The sequence below is a fragment of the Panthera uncia genome, chromosome B1 (genome assembly GCF_023721935.1).
Source record: "Panthera uncia isolate 11264 chromosome B1, Puncia_PCG_1.0, whole genome shotgun sequence".
NCBI classification, from domain to species: domain Eukaryota; kingdom Metazoa; phylum Chordata; class Mammalia; order Carnivora; family Felidae; genus Panthera; species Panthera uncia.
In genome coordinates, this window is record NC_064811.1 from 153,323,976 (window position 1) to 153,342,409 (window position 18,434).

The following is an 18,434-nucleotide window of genomic DNA, read 5'->3' on the forward strand; positions in this document are numbered from 1 at the left end:
ATGTTGTATAGTTTTTAGAAATTGCACCGGTGTGAGTGTAGCAGCCTGCACGTGCAGTGATCAGATAGTCTGAATTGTTGTACGAGGCAAGGACCATATTTCCTGAAGTTTGGAAAGCGACCAGAGGTTTGTTGAGGGTCCCCCAGGCGAATGTGCAGCTAGCCTCGTAGTAGAACTACCTCTGAGACAGGCAGGGCCCCCTGGGGGCCTGGGCACTGACCTCTGGGTCCCAGGAAGTGTTAAGTGTGACCTGGTGAGCCAGGTCATTGAACAGGGACTGCCCTTATATGCCTGGCTTTTGGATAATCAGTCATCTCTGCTGCTGCTTCTTTCCACACTTCAGCATCAACCGGAAGATGTGGAGCCCCCTTTCCCACACGTTAGACACTCATGTTTCCACCCTTGGAAGGGACGGGTGAATGGAGTCCCACAGTGCAGCCAGGCCGCACATGTGTGTCCAGGGGATGGCCTCATGCGCCCATCTGAGTGTCATTGCCACAGTGTACCACAAGCTGTGAAAAGTGACAGCAGAGCAGTGTCGCTGATCCGCTCCTCATGGGCCCCTAGTCCCTTTGACTGATGTCCAGCTGCTGCATTTAGATGGATTGAACGCAGACAGCTGGCTCGCCTGCAGCCGATGCAGCAGGCCCAGGGATGGCCTCTGCTCACCCACCTTCCTCAGTGGAGCGCGTGACACCTTCGGACATTGGGGTGTAAGGAGCACGCCGTCCAGCTCCTTCCCCGCCGTCTCTTCCCTGATGACAACCCCACCCCTCTGAACCTCCCAGCTTTGACCTTGCTGATTTCTCTCCTCACTCTTTTTATCCTTTGGACTCGATGCTTGTCACCTTTTCTACAATAACTGTGATTTTTTCTCTCTTCCACCCGGGTACTTTATGCCATCTTGGGGAGGCTCTGGGACTCTCCCATCTGGTAAGGCTGGTAGAGGGGCTCCATGTGGCTTGCCCACCCTCCCTCTTCCAATATTACTGCCCCCCTATTCAAATCTAGGCCTCACCACTTTATGGGAGACTGTGCGAGTTACCTTGACCATTTGACTCTGTTTCTTGTATAAATGGGGTGGCGAATCCCTTTCTCACCAGCTGTAGTGAGATTTACTGATTATATATATATATATATGATATATTTGGTCCATCACAACGTACTGTGTGTATATATATATATATATATAGTCCATCACAATGTAGTATATATATATGTGTGTGTGTGTGTGTGTGTGTGTGTGTATAGTCCGTATATATATGGTCCTTCACAAGGTAATACAGATATAGATACGGTCCATCACAACATGGTGGTATATAAATATATATATATAGCCCATCACAACATAGTATATATACATTATGTGTGTGTGTGTGTGTGTGTGTATGGTGTATATGGTCCATATATATATATATATGTATATATATATGGTCCATCACAAGGTAATACAGATATAGATATAGATATGGTCCATCACAACATGGTGTGTATATATATAAATATACACACACACACACACAAACATATATATATATAGTCCATCACAACGTAGTACTCAAATGGTAGCTAAGTGACTCTAGAAACAAGGCAGCTTTCTGCATTTCCTTTCTCCCCCTCCTTGGTCTCCGGTTGTGATGTCCTGTCCTCCCCGCCTGGTCCCAGCCCCCTTCTCCTATCAGTCAGTAAGGGGGACTCTGAGCACTTCCCTCCCCTAGTAGCAGAGTATCTCTCATTGGCTGCCATCACCATGGCAACTCACTGTCTCCTCCCCGTACCCCACCCCCCTTTCCAGAGCAGCAGATTGTGGAGTTCCAGACTTCTCAGCGCTGGAAGGGAGGAGGGGGGAGGGGAGAGAGGATGCCTTGCCTGCAAAGGCGGCCATGGGGTTCTGGTTTATTTGGATTCCTGATACCAGCCTGGGAGGCAGTGTGGCCTCTATTATCTCTGCACATCCAGGAAACCATTTAGATACCCATAGGCACTCTTGATTCCTTTTGAAATGAGACAGCCCCGGGCCTGGGGGAGGGCGGTCTGGGTTCATGGCGTGTGGCGTGCGTGATAAGCATGTTGTTCCAACAAAAGAAGGGTTTTCATCCGACTGCCTTTGCAGGGCCGCTGGGGGTTACAGGACAGGACCTGTGTGAGCAAGCATTGTGAACTCCAAAGGCTGTCAGGGGTCATTCGTTATTCTGGTCACTCCCTCACCCCTACTCAGTATGGTGGCCCAGAGTGGGGCAGTCTAATGGGTGCTTTCTTCTCTTGATGCGAAGTGGCTGGTTTGGAGATATATGTCCACACGGGCCCCTGGAGGACAGCACAGGGCACTGGACAGTGAGATGCCAACCCTGGGTCCCAGCTGTGAGGTCCATGCCAGGGCCTAAAAACCTACTTCCTCCCCAGCACGTCTACAGAGTGGATACACAGGGCATCCTCCACCTGCACAAACTGATGTGCAAATGCTCTTTGGTGCTCTCGCAATTTAAAAACAATTTAAAGGCATGGGCTGAGTGAAGGTGACTTTTGTGTGTTCTCGGTCAGCAGGGATGTGGTGGTAGAGGGTGAGAGTCAGTGAAATTGACTGTAGGTGAACAAACCCTCTGTAAAAAGGGTGAGGTGATGAGATTCTGACACAGGCCACCATGTGGATGAACCTGGAAGACATGATGCTAAGTGAAATCAGCCAGACACAAAAGGACAAATACAGCGTATGATCCCAGTTGCATGAGGTAATACATGAGGTAATGAATTTGCTAGAAGAGGCAAATTCATCAGGACGAAGAGTAGATTAGAGTTCACCAGGAGCCAAGGGGAGGGGAAAGAGGAGTTAGTGTTTACTGGGAACAGAATTTCAAGGCGGGAAGATGAAAGGGTTCGAGGGATGGGTGGTGGTGATGACTGAACAGCACTGTGAAGGTGCTTAATGCCATCCAAGTGTATACGGAGAGATGGTTAAAGTGGTAAGTTTCGTGCTATGTATATTTTATCGCCACAGCAGAAATCCACCCTCTCCCACTGGAAAGAAGGAGGTGAGGTGAGGTGGGGTGGTGGGATGCTGCCTTGGGGGTGCAGGGATGGAGAGCCCACTCAGCGAGGCTTTGATGGGAGAAGCATTCTAGAGAAGGGGGTCTAGTCTGGCAGGCTGCCTGGCCCTGCCACTTCCGGCTGACTGGCAGGCTGAGAAGATGGCTTCAGGGCTCCCTGCCTCCCCTCCCTGAGGGAACTAGGGGAACCACCATGGGTGACCCGTCACCTCCGGTCAGGGTTCCATCTGTTTGAGGCATCACCAGGGTAGTGATGGTCCTCAGCTTCAGTCATGGTCTCCTTCCTTCTGGAAGGCCCAGGGGAGTTGGGTGGGCTGTGAGGGCCCACCAGCTCTAGTCAGGTTGCCACAGAAGAGGCGTGGCCAACATCACAGCCAGGTGGCAAGAGGGGAGCCCTGCTCTCCTGGAACCCGCCTGCCAGGCCCTCACGAGCCCCAAAGCCTGGGGTGTCTGCAACCCCTCCTTGCCTTCTGACTCACTGTTCAAACCCACCAGCCCTTCTGACAGAGCTGGAAACAGGCACCAAGCCCTCCGGAAGCTATTTTTAGGGTTCATCTGTTCTTTTTGATTTCTCCTCTAGATGCCATATTTTCCCACCCCCAGATCTGAAAGAGCTAAAGATTCTGGAAATCATTCATCGCTCCCCCTCTCCAGGTGCTCTCTCTCTGGCCGGACAGCTGAACTTGCAGGCGGTGCCTTCGCCCCCACCTTCTCGTACCGTTCCCTCCCTCCTTCTTTCTGCATCCCTACCCTTACCCTCTGGCCCCCAGCGCCACAGGCAGCATGGAAAGCAGGTTGTTTGTCTGACATCATCTTCCACTCCCTGGCCTGCTAAGAGTTACTCACTCAGGCAATCCCTGCTCCACCAGCGGAGACTGTCCAATTGCCAAGCAACCCCCTGTCAGCCAATCACAGAGCTCAGAGGTGATGTCATGGCGAGAGCCAGCCGTGGTGCTGATGTGGAGAGAAGCCCAGGGTACCACTAATTGAGGGAGTGAGGAAGGAAGCACCTCGCCTGAACAGGACCACAGGTAAGTGGGAATGGAATGCAAATTCTTTGAGGCTTTTCAGACAAAAGAAAAAATTATTAGCAGCCGCAGGGAGGAGGAGCGAGGGGCCTGGCGCCCTTTGTGTTGCCTTTTGGTTTCATTCAATCAATGAAACTTTGTGAAATCCTGGCAGAAATGGGGTGAGGTAAAAAGAATGGGGCTACCCCGAGGGGCAAGGGTGGGCTACAGGCAGTCCTTCTGTTCCAGAGCTCGGAGGACAGGTGCGAATTGCCAGGGTTTCTTTTGGGTCAGATGTCCATGGTGAGTTCTTTCTGCATAAAAATGTTTTGTTGCTTTGGGAGAAAGGTTTTGTTCAGAGTCCGGCTTCCCTTGGAGCTGGCTCTGACCCGTGATTTGTTTCAGGCTAGAAGCTGCTTTGTGTTTTACATTTCCTTTCTCAGCCACCGTTTTTCTTGGCTCCCTTTCCCCTGTGTATCATCCTTTTCTTTCTCCTCTGTCTGCACTGGGTTACTTTTTGCTCTTGGTTCTAAGGATGCAATGAGATCACCACCTCTTCCTGGCTCCGCCTCGCCCTGAGGTCAACCCATCCTACCTGGGCAGGGCCGGCTGGCTGTCGGGCTGCAAACTGCGGGAACCCACAAGTGCCACGCCCTGGTCCCCGCTGGTGGCCGAGCCAGGCCACTCCTCACTCAGCCCACCGCCCTCGCCTGGAGTTTAGGCATTGCCCTCTTCTCATCCAGGGGACCAGGACCTGGATCCGCTGTCCAGTGGCCAGCCTTGTCCCCACGTGGCGGTGCTTTGTTTCATTCCTCCCAGGAAGACACAGTCAGGTGTGGAGGGGTCCCATTGTCCTGAAAAAAGGCAGGTGCCCGGAATCCCTTGGGGGGCTCAGAATATTGAGGTAGCTTGAGTCCAAACACCCTGGGCAGGAATACCCTCGTGTCTCAAGACCAAGAGAACAGTGGGCGGGGATGGCCAGTGGTGGCCCGCTGGAGTCCTGCGGGGTGGGTGGCAGACTGAGAGAGAATGTGGGAGAATCTGTCTCTCCTGACGCTGAGCCCCTCTCTAGGGGGAGGAAATCTCTCCCACAGGCAGGGAGTCAGGGTGCTAGGGGGAATGAGATCATCCTTCTGTTGAGGAGATAATCATAGTGCTGGAGAGAGTGGTGAGGAAGCAGAGGGCCAAGGTCTGATTAGCAGCTCCATTGAGCAAAGCTAGAGTCTCCAGAGACTCTGCCCTGTCCTCTAGGGCCAGCCAGCCCCCTCCTCTCAAGCATGCCCCAAGCCCCCACCTTGCTGCTAGGAACTCCTTGAAACCCACTTGTCACCAGCACCAGAACACCTGTCAGCAGGTCCCAGACCTTCTGCGATCCCCAGCTCCATCTGGCCCACTCCTGGAACAAGTTTGGAGTGGACGGGGATCTTTAACTGCTAGATGGATCCACCACAGAGCATTGTAGGGAGTGAGCTCCCGATCACTGAGGGCATTCAAACAGAAGTTGGATGATCACCCAGGAGATCGGTTATAGAGATTTCTGCATTGTGTTGGAGACTGGGCTAGATTAGTGTTTTTCAAACTGCCGACTGGGATCCATTAGTGGACTGTGAAATCAAATCTGGGGGTTGTAACTGATATATATATTTTTCAAATAAAATGGAGTTAGAGTAGAAAAAAAGTTAAAACACGTTCCATATAGTAGAGTAAATATTTCCTATGCCATTTTTTAATTATGTATTTTTAGTTATATAAATATTTGTAAATAAATTATGTTTATGTTTATAAACATATTTAATAAATGTCATATTTATAAATAAATACACCCATATTTATGCCTATATTTTAGTTATGTGTATATTTATGTGTATCCACGTAGATGTATCAATGACTATATATGTGTGTGTGTGTCAGTATTAGGACATATACATGCTGGCTCATGATATAAAATGAAGTTCTTTATTGTCAGTCCCAGTAAGAAAAAAAACATTGGCTAAGGGACCCTTATGACCTTTTCTAAGACTATAAGCCTATGGATAATTCTTACTAGACTATGAACTTCTTTTGAACATTTTTTTTTTAATTTGGTAAAATACACATAACATGAAATTTACCACTTTAGCCATTTTTACGTGTACAGTTAAGTCGTGTTGACTATATTCCCATTGTCATGCTGCCATCACCACCATCCATCCCTAAAACTGTTTTTATCTGTCCAAATTGAAACTCTGTTCCCGTTGAACACTAACTCTTCATTCTCCCCTCCCCCCCAGCCCCTGGCAACCCCCATTCTACTTCCTGTCTCTGTGAAGTTGACCATTCTAGGTACTTTATATAAGTGGAATCACACAGCATTTGTCTTTTTATGACTGGCTTCTTTCACTTAGCATAATGTCCTCAAGATTCACCCATATTGTAGACTGTGAACTTCTTGATTTAAAAAAAAATTTTTTTTTAACATTTATTTATTTTTGAGAGAGAGAAAGAGAGAGCGATAGAGTGTGAACAGGGCAGAGGCAGAGAGAGAGAGGGAGACACAGAATCCAAAGGAGGCTCCAGGCTCTGAGCTGTCAGCACAGAGCCTGATGGGAGGCTTGAACCCACGAACTGTGAGATCACGATCTGAGCCGAAGAACTGTGACCTTCTTGAAAGGAGAACTATCTTGTTCAAACATGTCCCTATGACAAGTGTCCAAAATCCAAGTACTGTGTTTAAGTGGAAAAACTATCTCTTTAGGGAGATCCTGTGTTCTAAAGGACCCATCAAAAATGGAAAAATCTGTCCTTCCTGAGCAGAGTGTTGAACAGACATACTATTGGCTGGTGGGGTGGTGGGAGTGTCTTGCATTTTTTGGCTTAATATCTAGATTTCCTTTTGGCTCAGTAAAAGAAATCCAAGGGCCAAGCACAGTTGCTGCTTCTCTTATCTGACTAGGCCATTTAAACCACATTTGCCCTGTGGGACATGAGTGGGCTGACTGATGAGGTTTAAAGTAGGACAATAAAGATTGATGAACTGAGATCCAGAGTAAAGTGTGACAGAAAGGGAGGCAGAAAAGGAAGGGAAGAGAGAGGAGAAGAGAGAAGGACCTAGTGTTTATATTAAACCAATCACATAGAAAGAACAGGAAAATTCAGATCTTCTGTGCTGTTGATTTTATTTTCTTTTATTTTTTAAAGTTTATATATTTATTTTGAGAGAGAGAGAGAGAGAGAGTGAGTGAGAGTAGGGAAGGGGCACAGAGAGAGGGAGACAGAGAGAATCCCAAGCAGGCTCTAACATGAGGCTCGATCCCACGAACCGTGAGATTATGATCTGAGCTGAAACCAAGCATCGGATGCTCAACCAACTGAGCCACCCAGGCGTCCCTGTGCTGTTGATTTTAAATGATTGGATATTTTCAAAATCAAAATCCTAATCCAAGAAAAGCTTAATTTTTCCTGAACCCTTAAGATCCTTTCTCCATACCCCTTGATATCTTTGTTTTATTTCCCACTTACCTGGAGACTATCATTTGCAGACACAGAATTCCCAGAGATTTTGAAATGACAGGTAGGTAGAGCTGAGACCTTTATTTGGGGAGAGGGATGGGAATTTGGGGAAAAATGATAAAACATGCAAAATGTAATTTTTATAATGTTCTGTAGAGAAACAAACTCTACCCCGCTTTTTTTTTTTTTTTTGGCTTGGCTAATAAACATTCATCATGTATGACTGAATTTGCTTATTAAGTTAGAATTTGCTATATTTAGAGATGTGATAGACTGGAAAAATGTTACTTTGTGTGTTTTTCTTTGAGGAAGAGTAAGGACAAAGAAAATCTCTTCTGATATTTTAAAAAACATTTTCTAGGTTTTTACATTTTAGTTCCACTAGGAAGACAGGAAAATACACAGATAATGGGTACATTACCCCTGCCTCCCCATACACATCTATCCTTTCCCCCTTCCTTCTCTCATGCTCACTGGTCTTTTCTATCCATTAAAACTGATCGCCGCTGTGCGTCCATTCCCTTAGGGTCCTCTGTCAGAGGTAGGTGGTAGGAAGCAAGAGGACAGAACAGATTGAAAGGAACAGGGGTCTGGGGTGGTTGACCTAATTTATGGCAAGGCACAGGCAACTGGGAGTTCAGAGAACAAACCGGAGACTGTGAATCCAGAGAAAGGAGCTGAGTGCAGGCGACAGGGTGAAAGACCCAGCGGGCAAGGGGGTGGGACAGATGCAGAGTTCCAGTGGATCATTTGGGTGTCAGCGCCCTGAAATGCGAACCAGGTAGAAAGCAAGGTTGAAACACAGAATGTGGAAACACTAACACAACTTGACTATTGATCCCGGGATAGGTTTGTCTTCTGCATCTGCCATCAAACAGATATGCAAGGACTCAGTAGGTATTCCACAAACCCTTCTTGAAAAATATATTACCCCGGAAGTAGTCTAGGTAGCCAAATTTTTTTTTTATCAAATTAAAGAATTCAAATACAAAAATGATATGACATTGCTAATGGTTACCAAGAAAGAAAGCACTAGAATTTAGAGTCTTTGTCTAAATATAATCAACGCATTTACAAAGCTGAATGCAAATGTCGAATATCTTAAGGCCAAGGAATGTGTCTATTAAATTTATCTTTATATATACATGTATATTGTCTTAGCATCTCCCATAGTGCATATAGTAGGTTCTCAATGAATGTTTGTTAAATGAATAATTTAAGAAGGAAATCATTAATAATAATCCAGAACTGAAAACACAGTCACTGTAACAAAATCAGAAATTTTGTAGGGAAGGAAATTAAAGTATGCAAAACTCTCATCTCTCACGAAGAAAAACATTAGATACTGTTTTCTCCTTAAAGTAATAAAATATAGATAGAAATGATTTTAACTTAAAGATCAAACACAAGATGTGAAACATACAAAGCATTGGGGAAGAATGAAAGAATAATGAAAACAAGAATAATATTGCCAAAGGTGAGACTGTCCCTTGATTATAGGTTAAATGTAGGTTGGGAACCTGACTCTGTTCCTCCTACTTAATCTTGGGAAAGGCACCGAACCTCTTGGGGCTTCTGTCTCTTCATCTGAAAAGGGTGGGCAATGCTAGAGATCTCCAGGGCTCCTCCCATCTAAGGGCAGAGAGCTTGCCCCCTGGGAATGTCTACAAATCTATTGCTTGTTCTCTGCTGATGTGAAAATGATTTAATTTATTACACTTGGTGGGTCATGTGTATGCATTTTAACAGGACTTTTTTTTTTTCTCATAAAAGGCTTTTTATTCCTTCATTTTCTAGCTTGAACATTTCTTAAAAGTTTTATTTATTTATTTCCAAGTTAGTTAGCATATAATGTAATAATGATTTCAGGGGTAGATTCCAGTTGATTCATCCCCTATTTAACAGGATTTTCGAAGCCATTGCCTGATGCAAGAGAGAACTTAGTAGTGAGAATTTTAAGCCCTGGGGCTGCCCATGGTGGGAAGGCAGATGTGGGGCCCAGGAGCCTTTGTGTGCCCTTCATCCACATGCCCTAGGCAATCATCTGTCTTACTTACATTTTCTCTTGGCCTTGGATATGAAGAAGTACCATGGAGCTTTGATGTAAGAAGACACTAGTTCAAATCCCGTCTTTATCATTTTCTGCTTGTATGATTTTAGGCAAATCAAGTAATTCACCTGAATTGATCATCAGTGAAATGGGTATAATAGCACCTATTTTATAGGATTTGGAGAGAATGCAATGATAAAATATATATGTCCAGATTGCAACCATGTAAAAATAATGGACATTAGGAAAAAAGAAAAAAACTAGAAGGAAGTGCCAACAGGAAAAAGTAGCAACCTGGCAGGGATTTCTTTTCGTTTCTCTGTCACACAGATGTTTCAAACTAGGATATTAATATGCTTATAATTAAAACATTACATATAAAATGTACATATACACATATACGCAATTGAAAATGTCTGATAAACTGTAAAGTACTCCAAAATATTGCTATTGGTGTCACTAGGACTCAAATTACAAGAGTTTCTTCCATATGCTGATGCTTCCAAGTAATCTGAGTCCAGGGTCTCTCATTGTACCTGGGTCGCAATGCTCTGCACTCCACCCAGAGACCCTGAATGGAAGTCCATGCCCTGGAACTTTGCTTCTGTTTTTTGTCTTTCCTTTTTTTTTCTTTTTAATATAATTTATTGTCAAGTTGGCTAACATACAGTGTATACAGTGTGCTCTTCATTTTGGGGGTAGTTTCCCTTGATTCATCGCCAACATACAACATCCAGTGCTCATCCCAACAAGTGCCCTCCTCAATGCCCATCACCCATTTTCCCCTCTCCCCTGCCATCAACCCTCAGTTTGTTCTCTGTATTTAAGAGTGTATTATGGTTTGCCTCCCTCCCTCTCTGTTTGAAACTATTTTTTCCCCTTCCCTTCCCCCGTGGTCTTTTGTTAAGTTTCTCAGGTTCTACATATGAGTGAAAACATGGTATCTGTCTTTCTCTGACTTTCTCAGCACAAGTGAATTCCATCTAGTTCCTCTAGTTCCACGTTGCTGCAAATGGCAGGATTTTATTCTTTCTCCTTGCCAAGTAGTATTCCATTGTACATAGAAACCACATCTTCTTTATCCATTTATCAGTTGATGGACATTTAGACTCTTTCCATTGGAACTTTGCTTCTAGTATGTTGATTCTTCTGTAGATGTTGAATGGAAAATAAAAGCAGCCCAGAAAGTGCTATCGCTGTAGATTATTTGGGACTCATTTCCCCAGACTTAATTTTCCTTCTCTGGCTTGCCTCCCAATGTAGCTATTACAACTAGGAGGGGTTCCTCAGACTTAGGCCTCCAGAGGTGTGCACTTGTCAACAGGTGACTTCTCCTTATTTCCTAGAAGTGCAACCGAAGCTACATTTCTGAGTCCGTTAGGTACTGTCTGGAAGTTGCTCCTGAGCATGGTTCCCACCTCTCCTATTCTTGAACCCCTTAGAAGCAACCCAAGTGAAGGTGGTGTTCAGGTAAGCGCCAGCTCCCCAACGCCAGCTAATCACACACTGTTGTGCCTGTCCAGTGTCCTGTGGATCTCACTGGCCCAGTCTTGACCTGTGCTCTAATATCCGCTCCTTCTGCCTTTATAACTGCTGGAGAATTGCTGAAGACCCGCGGAGCATCTGCAGAACTTCCAGAGGCCCCGAATTCTCACCCAGGGGACCTGTTTCACATTTTCATCACCAAAAACCCCCGTGGTTACTTTAGGACCCGGCTGAGTGTTTGGCACAGAATTAAATAGTCAATAAATAATGTGGAAAGAATGAACCACATTCATGAAAAAAATAATTTCTCTCTCTCTCTCTTTGTTAACCTAGATATGGCTTTCCATCAGAGTCTTCTGATCAGCACAAAATAACCAGGGGCACTGTGCAGAGATGATATGATTTTGTGACATTGAGGTAGTTTGTGCAGCTTATTTCCAGCACACGCATAACTTCGGTAGGACTAGTGATTGGGACAGATCTAAAGAGCCACCTCCCTGTCCTGCCTGTGTTAGAAGACCTGGATCAGAGCTCACTGCATCCACTCCACAGTCCCTCTATTGTCTCTGAACACCCCTGCCCCAGACCACTCTATTCAAACCACTTGGATGTGTTAGCTTCCTATGCTTCAAAAATAGTCCTCATAAGATTTGACACATCCTGAAGGCCTTATCTGGGCATTCCTTGCAGTGACAAACAAAATGCTGGCTCACTTGGGCAGTGGACAGTCAGAGTTGCCTTGGGAGTTCCGGCATGTGCCCAATAAATAGCCATGTGGCATTAGAGACTTTGGTGTTCTTGTCTATCAGCTCCTGGTCACCAACTGCATTATAGAAACCCTGGGAGCAGGGGTCACCATTTTTGGTCATGTAGAAAAGTTCTTCTGCATCCCTTTCTCTTCCCTATTCCTGCTGTTCTGGTGGCCCCCAAGTGAGCTTTTCCCTCACATCCTCGTGGTTGGGAGGAGGGAAAGGATCAGTATGAATGGTGAGGGCAAACACTTGGACCCTGGTCCCATCTTGGCCATCAACTCAGTGTGACCTCAGAATCTCTGATCTCTGGGAGGAGCATCTGGGCACTTTGGAAGGGACAGTAGTTGTTGTGTGGGAATCTTATGTGCAGTTCAGGGTGTTGGTTTACGTGGCCTCTGCCCACTAACAGCCAAGAACACCTCTAGTCTAGTGACTACCAAAAAGTCCCACATATATTCCTGGGAGTGGGCTGCCCTCATTGAGACCCTCTGGCTAGTGATCACCAGTTCAGTCCCCTCCATCGCTGACATTCTGATATTCTAGGAAAAAACTGGGGGTTCTGATCTCTTCACTTTGGACACCTTGCCCCCCACTGTGCCACATGAGATCCCCTTCAGTCAACAGCCTTAATTTCTAGACCTTCTCTCTCAGCCACCCTCACTGCCAGTCAAAATGTACTCATTCTGCGTCTTACCTCTTCATGGCCTGGGTCTCTGCTCCATGGGGTTACCGCTGACTAATTATCTACCAGTTACGTTAATGGTTCAGTCCATCAACAAAAATGTGTGATCACTTCTTCATACATAGACGCTTAGATGCTGGCACTGGAGTAAATGTACAGGTCAGTTTGTAAATGAGAAAACAGTGCTGGGTGGAATGCAAACAGTCCAAGGTGTTACTGGTTCTAGGCAGTTCCTCACCATTTTGTGCCTAGTCCTGGCTTCCAAACTTCTTCTCCTAATCTTTCCCTCAAGCTGATGTTGCCAGAAGAATCTATTTTTGCATGAGTAGCAGCTAATGGCAGAGATGGGCTTTAGGATGACAATCCCAGCTCTGCCCTTAACTACCTGTAGGACTTGGTGTCATCAACCTGACTCTGCCGAGCTTCAAGTGCCTCCTTACAAATAACCTCAGGGAATAACTTGAGATAACGCTTGTGAATTTTCTGGTACAAGCAGGTGTTCAAGATGGGGTAGCTATTATTATTGCTATTATCATCAGCATTACCATTTCCTCTCTCTCTTCTTATCCAAACGATGAGGGCAGTGCCTTCCTACTGAATAGAATATAAAGTACAAATGCTTCGTCTAGCCTGGAGGTCGCTGATCTTCCCACTGCTATTCCTGGTCCCAATGAGTCTTGCATGCAGCCCAGCAGGTCCTCTGTGTTCCCCCCAAAATCCAGTCTGCACGCCCACACACTGTCAAGTTCTGAAGCCATGGCAGCGAGAGAAGCACCTGCAGAATCTGAATTGCAGCATAACCCAGCACACTCTCACTTTTGCCATTGGAAGCTTGAGTCCCCTCACTACGGGCTTTGCTGGATCAATAACTGACAGCCCCAGGGTGGGGCTGCCCAGGGAGACCCTGCCTCTTGACCAGCAGTCTGCACCCATCAAGAATGCTTGGGAGTGAGCGCGGGGCAAGAGTCAGGAGGCCACTGTCGTGGGTTCTGGTTTTGTGCTATTGGCTGAGTGAGTGTGAGTCATCTACCTTCGGTTGGGGACCGCTTTGATCTTTGCTATGGCTGGATACAGTCATTGTCCTGGTCTTTCCTAGGACTGGGGAGGCCTGGGACTGGCCTCCGCCATAACAGAAAACACACAAAGAGCCTCTGGGAGGGCTAGAGGTTTGCCTCAGTGCAGAGATTTTTTTTTGCCTTACGATGCTCTGATGTGTGATGTTTCAGATAGGATTTCCCCCCATGGGACTGACTCATGTCTACTCTGGCCTCTGTTGTCTCTCTTTTAAATGTTATTTACTTTTGAGAGACAGAGAGTGAGTTGGGGAGGTGCAGAGAGAGAAGGAGACAGAGGATCTAAAGCGGGCTCTGTGCTGACAGCAGAGAGCCTAATGTGGGGCTAGAACTCATATACTTTGAGATCATGACCTGAGCCGAAGTCGGACCCTCAACTGACTGAGCCACCCAGGTGCCCCTGGCCCCTATTGTCTTTTAGTCTTCATATTGCCTCCCTGAATTCCTGGCATTTTGTCCTCTGTAAACTTGAGCAATAACATCGCTTAACGCCCTTCTCTGGCAGTTCTAGGACAGGCCTGGGGGCCCCATTGCAGTGCAGGTGTTTTGCTGTGGCCTGACAACATAACCCAAGCCACCATGCCGTTTAACAGATTCCCAGCATTGTGAGAAGCTTGTAGGGACCAGGCCAAGGCTGGTTTGTGGGCCCTCAGGTTGATTGGATGTATCCAGGAGAATGGCCTGAGATGTTGGTGTCTAAGATGGGAGAACAGAGGCCAAAGGGCCATTCTGAAGGGCCTCCAGGCTACGGGTTAGCATAACCAGATCTTCCAAGTGGTGTGCGTCCAATCTGGGTCTAACCCACCAGCCAACTTGGAGACCTCACGTAGCCGGGCTAAGTGCTGGGGAGGCAGGTATGACCCACCCCATTCGACTCTGATGCTCCCTGTTAATTAGGGGCAAAGTCGGGCTCCTTCCTGTGGCTGCCACCACCCAATGGCTTGGGACCTCTTTGCGCCGCTGGCTTCTCTAGAAGAGTCTAGGCCCTCCCCTCTGCCCCCTTCTATCCTTTCTCAGAATGTCCCATGGGGAGCAACATCTTTTGGGTCTTGAAGGCAATAGAAATGTCACGACTATGGCATGAGGATTTCTAAGGGCCCCGTGTACCTGTAGGTGCAAATATACAAATTATCTTAAGGAACAAATTGACTGTGTATAAACACTGGTAGTTGAGATAAGGTGGAAGAATCATGGGTTTGAGCCCTGGTTCTACCACTTACTGCATGTATTAGTTTCCTGCAGTTGCCGTAACAAATTGCCACAAACTTATGACTTGAAACAACACAAATTAATTCTTTCACCGTTGTGGTGTGCAGAAGTCCAAGATCAAGGTGTCATTCTCCCATAAGACCTTAGAGGAGGGAAGTTTTGTGTCTCTTCCAGCTTCTGGTGGCTTGTGTATGCATCAATCCAATCTCTGCCTCCCTCTTCAAATGGCCTCTCCCCTCTGTGTGTCCCTTATAAGGACTCTTGTTATTACATTTGACGCCACCTGGATAATACAGGATGATCTGACCTCGAAGTCCTTCACTTAATTAAATCCGAAGAGACCCTTTCCAAATAAATCCACGTTCCCGAGTTGCAGGGGTTAGGACGAGGACGTATCTTATTGGGAGACACCATTCAACCCACCCCACTGAGTAGCCTTGGAAATGTCACTTACCCTTTCTGAGCCTCAATTTCCACACCTATAAAACAGGGACGATAATCTTTACATCATAAGGCTCTTATGAAAATTAAAATGAAAGCATTTGCCACATGGTAGATGCTCTATAAATACACATTTTTGATTATGTGGGCCCCAGTCCTGTGAAACAGCTTTCAGTTATAGCTCCCTTGGCTATGCATGCCTCTGCCCATCTTTGGAGTGTCTCCTGTTCCCTGCCCTGGTCTTCCTTCTTGGCCTCTCGGACCTTTGTTCTCTACCTGGTTCTTCATGCTTCTATAACTCCCAGCACAATATCTTCCCAAGAAGTGTGGAAAGCACTCACTCATATTTGTAATTAAACCGTACCTTCAGGCCAGATCGGCTTTCCCTGAGTCTCCAGGACCATGGAGGACCTGGCTGCTAGCATCCTTTTGGCCTCCTCTGGCCAAAAGGGAAGAGCTTACAAGTCAGAAGAGCTGGGTCCCAGAGCCAGTTCTACCACCAAGTAGCTGTGTGACCTTAGCCAAGAGTCTCAGTTTCTCTAAGCCTCAGGTTCTTCATCTGAAAGTGAAGCTGATGATTCCTGTCTTGTTAACTCAGCCTCAAGTGAACATTAATTGGGATAACGTGGGTGACGGCAGTTGTCATCTGTGCTCCAAGAGTGGAGGGCCTTGATCATCATTCCCAGCTTAGGCTGAGGGGCGCAGTCCCTGATTCCAGGTACCCACCTCTAGAGAAAAAGCCCAGTTCAGTCCCCCTTCTTTCTCAGAGTCCCTTCTCTGCCTTACTTCACTTATTTGGACCCCTATGTCAGATCCATTACCTAGGTTAAAATCTGATGAGGCTCCCTCTCCTGGCAAGGACCCTCTCACCCTCCCAGTCACCTCATCAATCAGCCCAGTCGTGGGCTGAGATTGTGTGGAATGGAGCCTCATGACCAGGGATGTCCCCTCCAGGCCCTGTTCAGGGACCCACTGGTACTGTCAGGATCAGCTTGACTCTGAGTAAAGAGGCCTATTGTGCTGCACAGCGAAGGGGGCGGTGCATGGCAGGGCCCCTGGCTCCAAAGAACATGAAGTTGCTGGAGGGAACTTAGTGCTTTTGACCTCGTTTCAGAGCTTTGACCAGAGCCGGTTGACCTGGCTTCCAGTTGCTGTGTTTTTAACTCTCTAACCGCATGACCCCGAGCAATCCACATAAACCCTCTGAACCTCTGTTTCCTCATCTTCAAATGGCAATGACAGTCCTTAACTGCAGGGATGGTGAGGACCAGAGAGGTAGTGACTCCGAAGCAGGTGTGTGGGGGCTGGTGGCCACCCTGATGGAAAAGGCGGACGAGAGGAAACACGTTTATTAAGTACCTCCTTTTTGCTGGATGCTGGATATATGCATTTCTCATTTAACGTGTGCAATTTGAGGTCAAGTCTGTGTTGGAGTCCACATGGGTCTGGCCTAAAGCTGAGCCCGCTGCTCCTGTTGGCACCCCTGCCCACCCCCAGCCAGTACAGACCCCGGTCCCCATTGGGAATATGCCTCATTAAGGAAGGAAAGTGACTCTGAGTCAATCTCAGAGTCCTTTGCCTTGTGAGGATGCAGGCAGGGAAGCTGTTGGCTCATGCCACCCTGGCACAGTGCCCACTGAGGGTGGCTGTGTTAGTCAGCATTCTCCAGAGAAACAGAACCAATAGGATGCATACAGAAAGAGATTTATTGTGACGGATTGCTCACGCGGTTATGGAGGCTGAGAAACCCCACGATCAGCTGCCGACAAGCTGGGGACCCAGGAAAGCTGGAGGCAGAACTCCAGCCCAAGTCTGAAGGTCAGAGAACCGGAGCTCTCGCGTCTGAGGGCAGGAGAAGACGGATGTCCAGCTTAAGCAGAGAGAGCGAATTCACTCTTTCTCCGCCTTCTGTTCCGTTCAGGCCCTCAACAGATTGAGTAAGGCCCACCCACACTGGGGAGGGTCATCTTTACTCGGCCTATCCACTCAAATACTAACCTGTCCCTGAGAGGGGGTGTCCCTGAGACATCCAGAAATAATGCTCACCAGCTATCTGGGCATCCCTTAGTCCAGTCACGTGGACACAAAAATTAACCACCACAGCGGCCAAGGATCAAGTGTTCCCCATGATGGCTACTTACTGCTGGCTACTCCTCATTCCCTTGCATAGCAGCCTTCAGTAGACGTCTGTCCCCTACTGTCCCTGACCTTCTCCCTCCCTGCTTCTCTTGTTTCACCTCCCCCTCCTCTTTTTGCACTCTCTGGTCAACCATAGACGTAGAGATTTCTCACCACACTCCCCCACCTCCAGCTTATGGCTCCCTTAGCACAGTGCCCTCCAGGCTTAATTCCGACTCATCAGTTAAGACTCAATGCAGGTGCTGCTAACACCCGGGGTCCCTTGCTGGCTCCCCAGGCCTCGTGCTGAGCATGAAGCCCCATCTCTGTGCTGCCACAATAATCCTGCGTGCAGATTTCCATCTCTGTACCAACCGCATTGTGATGACATTATTCCTTAATAATATTTGTCTCTTCTCATAGTTGGTCTTAAACGGGGTCAGGGAGTGTTTGGTGGGTAGTGAGTGAGAGGCCATGTGAACTAGGATTTTGACAGCCTCTGTGCAATGCCCTCTCACCCCCTATCAGAATGGGCTGGGAGGGGTAATAGGGAGAAATTCAGGACACAGAGTTATTTTGTGAAAACCTCCCAAGCCATTCTGACTTAAGATTTGTCTCTCACCTTAGCCTTTGCTTTGGCCCAGCCACTGAGCCGCACAGAGACAAATGAACAGCTCTTGACATGTACAGTTTTGGGAAATCCATGTCTGATGCTCAGGGGGGCTTGAGACTAGAAAGCCAATTATGAAGCTATCCTTAGTGCCCGGAAACTAAACTTGCTTGCGGTAATATGGAAGAGGGGGGTCTGTGTTTGGGAAAGGGAGAGTGGGTGTGTAGAGGTCCTGGAGGTGGGGGCAGACCAGGTGCGTCCTGGGAATCCCTCCCCAGTTGTGCAAAGACCTTTCTTATGCGAATAACCTGTCACTGGTAACATGCTCTCTTTCTCAGATTTGTGACAGCGTCCTGAGCTGGTGACAGACCTACTCTGTGACTTTCAGCCAGATTCAGCCCTCACATTCCTGAAAACATGACTCTCGCTGGTAGGTACAAAAACTGTCTATGCAGCGGGGTACCGTAGGGCAGG